This window comes from Sinohyriopsis cumingii, chromosome 2, assembly GCF_028554795.1.
Source record: "Sinohyriopsis cumingii isolate HCF-2022 chromosome 2, ASM2855479v2, whole genome shotgun sequence".
NCBI lineage: Eukaryota > Metazoa > Mollusca > Bivalvia > Unionida > Unionidae > Sinohyriopsis > Sinohyriopsis cumingii.
In genome coordinates, this window is record NC_142962.1 from 29,795,085 (window position 1) to 29,807,799 (window position 12,715).

The following is a 12,715-nucleotide window of genomic DNA, read 5'->3' on the forward strand; positions in this document are numbered from 1 at the left end:
TTGAAACCAAGTCTACAGAAATATTTTTTTTCGAACCTAGCCGCAGAAAAATACTGAACGCGTGAATTGGACTAATGACAACACAGCGTCCATCAATAACATTCTAAAACTCTGTTGATTGGAAACCAAAACACGCGCAAGACCCAGTACATAAACGTTTCAGCGTGACGCAGCTCCATTTCATGGATTATAGACGTGCTCTTCATGACAGCGGGAATTATCAGTTAACAAACTTAAACGAAGAACACATTTACAATATACAAGACAAAGGTGCAAATCCGAAAAGCATAAGAGAGATTTTCGCAAACTTCCTCAAGGACATTAAACGCACGCAGAAATCAAAGTACATATAATCACAAGATGGAAAATAAACCCCAATTAATAAGGCTAAAGGAACTGCACGAAAACCTGGTCAGCGAAGAAGGCCCGTCAATGAGCGGACCAATAAACGCTAAACACGCACAAGCAAACGAATAATTTAAATGTTTATGTTTTATGCTAATAATTGACAAAAAAAGGAAAGACTGAATAGTTAAATTGTTTATGAGATAAACTATTTATTTTATATACAATAATTTTTCCATTTTGTTTAACTTATTTAATGACTTTTTTGACGCATTAAATTTATTCGCCTCCTCTTGGTGCTGTGGTATTGCTACTTATTGATAAATGTTGATAAATAATCACATTACTGCACCCAAACATTCTTCGTCAAAACAGGAGTTTTTTCCCTTTAAAAATCTTGACCTGACTACTTTTCCTGTAACACAACAAATCGGTAAATATTCGCATTTTTTGCTTGTTTGTTTGTTTTTATTGATGTTGTTGAAATTTAAAGTAGGTATTATGTAAAGTTTTAAGGTGTTCTTGGAGAGTCTTGGGGTGTCCTGGGGTGACTCGGGGTGTTTAGTGAGACCCGCTCCCTTGTGCTCCAAACCTCTGCCTGAATTAGACGAAGTACACTATCTTTAGCAGTTATTAAAACTGGGGAAATGAATTGCTTTTTTTTTTTTGTATACAATTTACCACTTAAGTCCAGGAAGTAAAAATGACCTGTCTTGTTTTTAGAAGTGCACATCTAAAGTATGCCCAAGCTGTATACTCTGTAACCCTAGTTATACATGTAAAACCTCGACACTGATATTTATGTTTTGGGCGTCTAGGATTTATCACAGGTGCTCGCGAACTTGATGTTGAGAAGATACCCCCCCACCCCCATAATACGAAGGAAAAAAAATCATACAGAGTGACAAAAATACCTTAGATTACCCCCATGACCCGTCATGACATAGGATCCTCTCTATCATACTATGTAAGACAGAAGGTACGTAACTTCCAAATACTTAGTTCCACCAATGACCCTCGATTTCCTTCTGCTATTTCGTCATTAAAGGCACACGACCATACTATATGACTTGTTTTACTCCCGAGATATTTTTCTATTCATCAAGCTATATTGACTTTTCTGCGTTGTACCAAACGGAAGTTACGGGCTCCGAAACGTGCGATTTTTGCGAATTTTGCCTGCTGGGACAACTCTAAGCTCATGTGACAACCGGTGAAAGGAGCTACATATACCATATTTGCGACTCTACGATACACCCCTTCTTTAATTAAAAAACAGTGGTAGATGTAAAAGTAAGTTTTTACTTACCATTAACTCGATTTAAATTTAGAAATCCTGTTCATGGAAGAATTGTCTTCTTCACTGCACACATCGTAAACAAGCGACTCTCATTTTTAAAAATGCATACTGTGGGGCACACGAGTCAATGGTGAATGAATTCCTAGTTCCTAAAAGTCCTTTCAATTCCAACAGTTCCAAGAAATTCTAATACGTTCCAATGAAAAATGCCCCTTCTGTGTTGAAGTTTCAAATGTACAAAAATAATTCCAAAGAATTCAAATCGTCGTTGAATAAATTTAGTTAATATCGTACAGTTATTCTAGCGTGTCATGCAAAAAAAATTCTTTTAAAAAATCAAGTCTGGAGATTGAATCCAAAAACACGCAGATTGGGACCTAGCATCGGAAGTTTTTTGCGTCATGTTTAAGCATCGTTTTCACTAAATATTCACAGATTTTTCAGCTCCAATACACGTGAAATTCTGAATGGACACGCCGTTTCTCCATGTGGAGTGCGTTATTCCCCCCCCCCCCACGTGCCGTATCTGGTCATTTCGTACCCAAATGAGTCATTTCGTATCCAAAACAATGGTCGTTTCGTACCAAAGGTGCTGGTCATTTCGTACCTAATGGTATAGTAGTTTCGTACCGAAAGTACAATATAACCATCAATATCATATAAAAATATATTTCGTACGTATTTCAAACTTTTTAAAGCTATTCAATGTTTCATTACAGGTATACCTCACCGGTGGCCTAGTGGTTAGAGCGTCCGCCTCGGAAGCGGGAGATCGTGGGTTCGAACCCCGGCCGAGTCATACCAAAGACTTACAAATAAATGGATAATAATAATAACAATAACAATAATAGGAACATAGTTAAGGGTTAATATTAAATGAATTCTACATGACCTTGCATACTTTAACGGAAAGCATAATTGAAATGTTAAGTTATCAAATGTTAAAATCCACATATATCTAGTAAGTTGAAGCTTTCAAGCTTAGTTCAGTTTTACACGTGTTTGATTATTCTTTGAATTATATATATATATATATATATATATATATATATATATATATATATATATATATATATATATATGTACATACATACACACATACATATACACACCTCACTTGTTTACTGGGGATTTTACTTTATCTTCGGAAATTTTAATTTGTTTACTCATGCACTAATAATTTAATATAATGATCAGAAGGCAAACTTGGGGTTATATACAATGACCTAAAAAGCCAAAAAGAATCAATTTGAAAATTCACTCAATAGTTCTCATGGACGCATACATTGTTACTAACTGTCCATGTTCTTACTCTCCTTTGTCGGTTACAATCGACATGTTCCACTCCTAATTGTTTACCGTCAGGTATTGTACAATTTATGTTTGATTTCTATCTCAGTTTATTTTAATGTTGTTCTTTTTATTTATATCAGTAAATGAAGCCACAATTATAATGCTTCTGTGCAAATAACAATTTGTCCAAATTAAAATGCTGATCATCAAGAAAGACACCTTTGTCAGTTGAATACTATATTTTACTTAATTGTGCTAATTAGTTTTACTTATCTGTGCTAACAAGGTTAATGTAATACTAATATTTAAATAAGTGGTCAGTGTTTATCTTTTGTTGTAAATACATAATTATATAGTTGTAAAACTCCTTCTTTATCAAACTATCTTTTCATGCTTTTGCACAGTGAAAATTTCTCTGAAAGTGCTATAAATTTTATCTCCCTATCCATTTCTTTTTTCTCTGCCCAAGAGTATTTTGAGGAGACATATTGACATTAAAATGTATAGTATTCATTATTATTTTCATATGCTTGCAGGGGCCCCGAGTGGCCGAGTGGTCTAATGCACTCTCCGTTACGAATCAATGCCATCTCACCTCTGTCTGCGTAGGTTCGAGTCTCGGATTCGGCCAATGTGGATATGTGAGAAAGCTTGCCTGTAGCTTTTCGAGGGTCGGTGGTTCTTTCCGGGGATTTCACGGGTTCTTCCTCCACCATTATTACTGGCCGCCATGTATAGCCAATCGTGTGCTGAAAAATGGCGTTAAACCCCACAACAACAACAACAACATACGCTTGCATGCCAAATATGTCTGCCTGCCACTGATCATCGAAGTGACTAAAATAAAACCTTTGTAGGGGAACATTTTCTTGGTTGTTTGTGTAACGTGTAGGTATGCTGCTCAGTTGACCGTTCTTTCAGTTCAATGAATTTTCTTTTGTTTCTGTCCTTTTAATTTGTTTCCAAAATTTTGTAGAAGCAACTGGACTGGACTTTCAGGATCATAGTAAAAAAGTCTTGAAATGTTCTTTGTCCATAATTAAAAACTGTAAAAAATACATCCTGAGAATATCTTATGCTTATAAAGTGTTTTTAGACATTATCAACAAGCATTACACAAAAATGACTGTCATTTCTTTAAAACTAAATTGTTCAATCCCTTCAAACTGAACTAATAAGTTTAGATTTTTGAAATATTTTGTCTTTCCTATGAATGAATATAAAACCAACTTCATTATATACTGAGTCACCATGTTTTATTTAAATGACCTTTGGTTTCCATAGACTATATCTCTGTTTTGCAAAATGATGGTAGATTGACCCTGAAAAGTTTGTGATTTTGAAATTATATTGTAAATTTATTTGCATTATTTCAATATAGATCTGTAATATGTAAACCTGTTAATGTTTCATAGCCAATTAATTCCACTTTTCTCATGAATGTTATTCTTCAAAATAATCAGCTTTAACTACACATTTATAATATTTATCATCATTATACCTTGATTATTTGCTGTTTTTATGTGTCACTTATCATATACTTCTATCACCCCTTGAAAACTGGTAAAATTGCAAACAATTTATTTTTTGTGCCAATATTCATGTGTAAATAATGTCAAATAATAATGATTTTGTGCTAGTGATTTTTTAAAATATTTTTTAGAGTCATCATATAGATATATGAGTGAGTTAAACTGTTCTAGTGCTTAGGTACTTTTTCAGTTTTGACTTTTAATCTGGTATGGCAATGGTGAAAAATGGTGTTAAACCCAAAACTACAATTACAAACAACTTCACAAAAACGAACAGAATTTAATTTATTTCTCACATATTCTCATTTTTTCCCCCAAGAACTTTACAGTATCAGAATCATGTAGTATTTCTCCAGGCTGCTCTGCTTAATGCCACATGACATGTGTATAAAAATAGCATAATATGTTAGGAACTACTTTTTATTGTAAACAAACAAATATGTTCATATAACAGATGCAGTTAGCTTTCAATGTATTAGATTTTTTTATGTGGATGAACTAAACATGCTGTTGGATCCACTTGAAAGTAGATATGATAAAACTGATGATGTGGATGAATTCATTTAGTCACAAAAGGAACTTTTAACCAACCAATGTCTTTAATAAAAGTATAAAAAATGTTACTACATCAGTAAAGGAAAACACGAACCTGTTTTTTCTGAGCTCCTGCACTCCTAATGTCATACAGTTCAGCTCAGAAAAACTTGTTCATATTTTTCCATAGAAATGCTGTAACCTACAAATATTTTGACAAAAAGAACCACTCTGGCATGCATGGCTTTTACATTTTTACATGAGAATTATTCAGCTTCTAAAATGGACACCATTACTAAAACAAATAAAAGCTAAAAATGAAACCTACTCCAAAGACTTTGACCAAATTTTACAGAAAGCATCTTGGCATAATGGGCTTTCAAGTTTATGTAAATATTGCCCATCTGCAAATGACTAGGGCTTCCATTACTAAAATTAAACAAATCTTTAGCTGACTACTCAGACACTGCAAAACAGAATTTTATCAAATTTGACAGACAGCATATTGGCTTTAAAGTCTGTACCAATAATGCTAATCAGCCATTACATTTGGTTGCCATTATGAATCATAGAAAATCTGTTAGCTTACTAATTTTCGGGAGCTGATAAACAGGATTTAACCAAATATGACAGAAAGCATTTTGGCTTTAAAGTTTGTTAAAGTCTGTACCAATAATGCTAATCAGCCATTATATTTGGTTACCATTACGAATCATACAAAATCTGTTAGCTTACTAATTTTCGGAAGCTGATAAACAGGATTTAACCAAATATGACAGAAAGCATTCTGGAATTATAAATGGCTACCAAATTTTTATAAATGATACCGATCTGCCACTAAATATGGCTGCTTTTACTAAGAACAAAAAAAAGCATTTAGATGAATTTAACTTAAACAAAACAGTGAAGAGAATCTGACCAAAGATGACAATCCTGGCATAAAGGCCTTTGAATATTAGATACATAATGCTGATGTACCATTAAATAGAAACATACAAGAAAATACTAAAATATTGTATCCTACTGACAAAGTTTTTTTTCTTGATAATCAGCACTTAAATTTGGCCAAATTAAAGTGCTGATCATCACAAAAGAAACCTTAATCAGTTGGATACTATATGTTACTTAATTGTGCTAATTAGTTTTACTTAATTGTGCCAACAAGGTTAATGTAATAATAATAATATTCAAAAAAAAAAAGAGTCCCTTCAAGGGACTAATGCTCTATTGGCCAAAACAAATTCCTTTGAATTTAAGATAAGAAATTTTTTGCCTTTTCAACTACTGTGAATTTAAACTATCTCTGATATTATCAAGAAATAACATTTTGAAATTAGACAATATGGCAGCCATACTGGATGTAAGAGTGGCACCAATTTCATTGAGGACAAACTGGACACCATTCAAAGATTTTGGTGAAAACCCCAAGCTGACTGGACTATACTTTCAGGGGAATTAGTAACAAGATTGTCTGCACATCTATTCAACATGGCCACTGTTTGTACCAAAAGTACATCATAATTGATTCGACTTCCTGTTCAGAAGGAGAAGTAATAACAATATCATAAAAATGGCTGATATGATGATCTTCATGGATGTCAGATTAGTGCCCATTTCATTTTTTGACCAACTAGATATCATATTAAGTCTTTAACTGAAAACTCTGCTGATATGACTATCCACTCAGGATGAGTAGTGAAAAACAAGATTTTCAAAATGTCCATTGTGGTGGCCATATTGGATGTCTGAGCAGCAACATTTGCATTAAGGAACAACCAGTCTGTGGGGTGAATGTGTGTGTGTAAAGTTTCATTGCAATCCTCCAAGTAGTTTAACAGCGGTAGCAATAACAAACTTCTGCTAGTGGATGGACGGATGTTAACCATTGGACAACCAATGACAGATGCAATCTCAAGCTCTCCTGGCCTATGACCAGGAAAGTGCTTTTTGAAAAATCTGGTTTAAAAGCTTCTCAAGGTATAGGAAAAGCTAAAGACATACAGGACTTAATCAAGATTACCCAACTGCAACCTTTGGGAACATAAGAAAACAATATAGGTGACTTGCTAGTCGTTGCTTTCATTACAATGTATCAAAGAGAAAAGAGATATTTAATGTAAGAGAGAGAGAGAGATAGAAGGAGGAGAGAAAGAATTTGTGAGACTTTAAAGTTATTTTGAATGAAATACTTTTATCTAAACATGATTGAAGAGTTTTCACTGAACAATTATCTTTGCTCTTTAAAACATCATTCAGTGTTTATCAAATGAAAATAAATTGAACTGAACTACTATAAAATGTTTTACAAAATTCTGATTCTGAAATAAATGTTTGCTCCAGAAAAAATAAAATTACTTGTGAAAAATAATTTCCCCTTCTTCAAATTTTTACATGATGTAAGGACAGCTGACCAGATTATATGGACATGCTAGATCACTTTGCCATCTTCAGAAGTAAGAGTTAAAAGCAGACAGTTAGAAATCAACTTTAAGTAAATCACAGATTATGTTAAATGTATCATACTGCACAGATATTAAAATATTTCAAGTATGACATGCATTCAAATATCATAAAAACTGCACACACAATTACCATTGAAATAAAAGTAGAATGACACAAACAGGTGTACACTACCTTTAGTCTACTTGCAGTCACCAAAACTACCATAATATCTTGTACATGTATGTATATTTTATCACAGTGATTAAACATAAACACATAGCATAATAATTGCATTTCATGTTAATTCAATTCATACATTTGCAACACAAATTTAAATTATCTGAAGACCAGCAGATTGAACGTAACTGTATACAAATAAATACATTATAAAAAAAAACAACATAAATTTCAACAAAAGTTGAATAATCTCATCATTATGTGAGATCTGCTAGATCTAGTCCCTGGACTGAAGCCCAGAGGCTACCAGATAATGTGCCTGGCATCGTGGGGCTACCAAAATGCTGCATCCAATGCTACCATTTGTTGAATATGTAGTTTTGTTCATGGATGAAACTAATTTCAATAATGTAATACTTACCTGCTACTGATCAAATGCTGCCAATTTTTAGGAGACCAAGTTCCCAGTCCAAGCTAAATATTCCCTCCTCCAATTAAGTAACTGGAGGGCCAGAAAGAAATGATCATGATTCCAATCTTATTCCTTAGTCATATCCAACATATGGAATATCTTATTTTCATTTGGACGGAGACACCTGGGTGGGAAGGTAAGAGAGAATCTCGGAACAAGCACCTGGCAAGTATTAAACTATTAAAATTACAATTTACCCCCCCAACCTAAATTTTAATTGCAGTAATACATTATCTGCTGATATTGCTTTTATGAATTTATCAATTAGGATGGAGGCTGTTTTTAAAAACAAAAACTAGAAACCCATGTTGGTAAAGAACAGAAAACTAAATCTTAGTAATTATTGAACTGTAAACAACCTTATGTCACCAACAAGCCACAAATTTTGCTCCTCATCCCTGACACAAGGGATAGCAGGAAAACTGTTTTGATGATATGGTTTTTGAATGAAGTTTCACTCAAAGATTCTTAAATGGTTTACCTATTCAGTGACATTTATTTCTTAAACAACTTAATACATATCTAATATTTTTCCATGGTGCTATTCAATATTCACATCATTATTAATGGAGATAAACATGTTTACTTCCATCTGAATGTAGGATATTAGTTTTTCACTTGGAAATTCCTAAACTTGTTTGCAATTTTGAATATTTTTGAGAGATTGACGAAAATCCTGGCTCTATTATTGTATTAACATTTCTATCTCAATATTAGTATCTGAAGCAGAATCATTCTTATTGGTGTGTTCAGTTATTATTTTGGGTAGATCTATTTATTTAAATTATTCACTGGAATTACAAAGTTCTTATTAATACTTCTTGGACTAAATCATTCATTTTGAATTATAGTCAATTCAGTCAAGGATATTTTGGAATATATTACTGTGATACATCAAAAGACCGTTAGCACATCATCACATTCCAGGCCATTGTTACATAAGCACTTTTGAGACTACATGCATATCAACACAATCAATATTAGAATTTATTTGGAACACCACTGTAATTCAATTGGAACTATACACATTTGGACTTGTGATAGCACTTTTAGGATTACTTGGGATTTAAATCACAATACTTTAAGTTCTTTTCAATTTCATTTTGTATTCTGGGGAAAGAAATTATTTGTTTAATTTTATAAACTTGTTTCTTTTCACTCTTTTCTGTTACTTAGCTTAAGATCATAGAGTTGTAACACAAACCCACTTCAGAAAGACGACATCCACTGCACAGGTCCTCTTATCTGGCACTGAGAGAGATAAAGAGAGAGAGCATGTTGTTCAGCTTCATTGCAAACTACTTTCCTCCCTGGCAGTTGAAAACATGACACTCATACCAACTGGTGTGGAGACGATTCTGTGAGGATCACATGGTTTTATCTGGATATGCTGTCCACGAGGATATTCCTTCTGCCTGGAATGTGGTGGACTCAAGAGTGATCCCAAGTATGCTGACCATTAGAGCAGGAGGATCCATGACTTCCATGCAAAGATAAGAAGAATGTGCAGGTCCATGTCGGAGGTACACAAAACACATGTCGTCAAAATGCAAGAATGCTTCATGAGGTCGACACACCACTGTTGTGCTAGAAACAAAAGCTGCATTTTTAACTGGATGATATGAAGGGTCAAGTCTTTCTAAGATCACAGTCCTTAAAGAACTAACCATTCTGGTTCCAGGTGAGCACCCCAAGCTGAATCTGATGCATGGAAAGGAATCAGGTTGGGATGTGAATTGGGACTCCAGTCACAGAAACTAGTTCCAGTCTAGCCACCAATTTAGGTGGTGATGAAACCTGCATCTAAGATGGATCAGGGCTGATAGAGGGTCCCTGTGCAGTCTGCAGTTATGGGAACTAATTCTGCAGCTGTGTTCAGACATTCAAAGTCCCCAGGAAAGTGACATTGTGGCAAGCTGACAATAAAGTCTTGGCCAAAAAACCTGCAGTAAGGTACAAAATCTGAACAATCCTGTCTGGACACACACTCCCATGATTGGTGAGGACATGTATTCTGACATGTAGTCCTAAGAAGGACAAGATCTAACTTCTAGACCCAAATGAGTCACCATCCAGGAAGAGACAAGTCTTTCATAAGAGTAATGCAGTGCATCAACCAGTTGTCAAAAGGATGGGAACCCCAAAGACTTTAAGTGAACTGTTTCTACCCCAATCACTTGATGAAGGTTGGGGGTAGGTGAGGTGGAAGTGAGGATAAACAAGAAAGCCTGAAATTGATATACCTCCTGACCCAAACAAATCTGAAGGTATTTTTGTGGGTCAAGAAGATGGAGATGTGAAGGCAAACATCCTGAATATCTATGGAGAATGACCTTATAGCATTAATGACTGAGGTAGTAGTATCCATTTCAAATGTTCTTCCACAAAAAAGAAATGGCAGAAAGATTGACACTGAATTTAAATTTTTCACTGTTTTTAACATGAAAAACTAGAGGTATGAAAATCCAGACCAATTGGAGGAAGGAATTTTCAAGTTGGATTTGGAACTTTGCACATTCCTGAAAACAAAGTAATGCAATGGGAGCAGATAATGTACTAACTACTATTAAATTAGGCAACTTAGACTTTTTATGCAAATTTTTTTCAAAACTAAAAATATTCCACAAATGAGAATATTAATTTTTGTCTAAAAAATGGGGAAAAGAGCAATCCTTAAAGCTCACAATGTTCATATGTATGTGTCTTCTCAGAGATACATGGTTTAATTTTAAGTTGTTGGGCTAACACTTTCTATTTCGGTAGCCCACTAGGCAAATATCTGATTCTGAAATCTGCTGAACCCTGTTATGCTAAAGATATACAATACAGAGTAATCACAAATAATTAGGAATCACAATCCTTTTTATATTTGTTCAGTAAATGTACAATCATTGTAAATATAGTGATTCTATATGTGTTATATACATCATCTATTTTACAAAATGTAATGGCATACAACTGAAGGTCAAAAGAACAAAATACATGAGGCATTACTTTTCAAGCTGACAAAATGTAAATAACAACAAAAACAAACTCAATTTTAATACAAAGGTCTGCATTAAAAATGTATCCCAAGACAAATAACAAGAGTTCATTTAAATAATAATCTATGAATTTCTAATATATGACAATAAACTGCACAGTCTACATCCACAGGGCCATCATTTACTTGCTTCATGTGCCCAGGAAGAGTTCATGGACATGTATACTCTTACCCCCTTTCCTTGAATGTGTGAAGATGTTATAATTTGAAATTGGCTCTTAAAAGGAATGGTCCAGTCTTAAAAATCTTACATTTTATTTATTTCGTGTATGGACAGAAATCAACAACAGATTATCCAGTTTAGGAAGAGGTTACACTGCTGCCTTATGATAGCAAGGTGTTACATTTTTCTGGGGAATCACTGTTAAGATCACTTGAAAGTGATTAAGTATTTTAAGTGCACTAACAAACAGTTTTAAGAAAAGTAATACAGAGCATTTTGTTCAATAATTAATACTGGTAATTTTAAGAAAAGTTATACAGTTAAACATCTTACAAAATAATAATAAAAAAAATGACAATACAAAACAATGTATATGCCTTGCCTACAGGCATAATAATTCCTAATATTTTCAACCAAAGAAAACTATTTTTGGTTTAGGAGCTACTTTTGTGCATTTTGTTGATTTCCAGTGGTATTTCAACATCATGTGAAAGAAATCAGAGCACAGTGCCTTTCCCCAAGTACATAAATGAGACAGTGCAACAGGACTGGCATGGAAAAACATAGCATCTGTATCCCTTGAATTGAATAGAAACAATCAACAAGCTTCAAAATTGGGCAACTAGAATTATCCTACATTTGCCATTTGATACACCATCCAGAAATCTATTCTTGATATTGAAATGGCTGAAATCCGAATACAGATCAGCCTACCAAAAATCTGAATACAGATCAGCCTACCAAACGTCCATATTAATGTTTGAAGTAAAGAATGAACTCTGTCCACACTGGGGGCACTGAGTGGCCAAGTGGTCTAAAGCACTCACCATTACGGATCGCTGCCATCTCACCTCTGTCTGTGTGCGTTCGAGTCTCGGATTTGGCCAATGTGGGTATGTAAGAAAGCTTGCCAGTAGCTTCTTGTGGGCTGGTGGTTCTTTCCAGGGTTTTACCAGGTTCTTCCTCCACCATTTATACTGTCTGCCATGTATAGCCTATCTTGTGCTGAAAAATGGCATTAAACCCTGCAACAAAAACAAATGTCCAGACTATTTGAATGATATGTTTCATTTTAAATTGGAAAAACAATACCAGAGACCTAAACTGAGATCAATTACAAATGATCAATGCAAAACACCATTTCAAAAACCAAATACTCTTAAAAAATCATTTGCTTACTCTGGTGTTATTCTACAGAATAAACTCCCCAAAGCAATTAGATAAAATACAAATCTAAATTTATTTAAAACAAAAACATATGACTACTATCTCAAAAGGCAGTTTTCATTGTAAATATTGAAATACTGTATATGGTCTCCGATTTATTCTGTAAATGAATTTCATATACACTTTGTTCTGTTATACTTAATGTATTTAAGCATGCTTTCTTATTTTTAATATTTTTGTTATTATT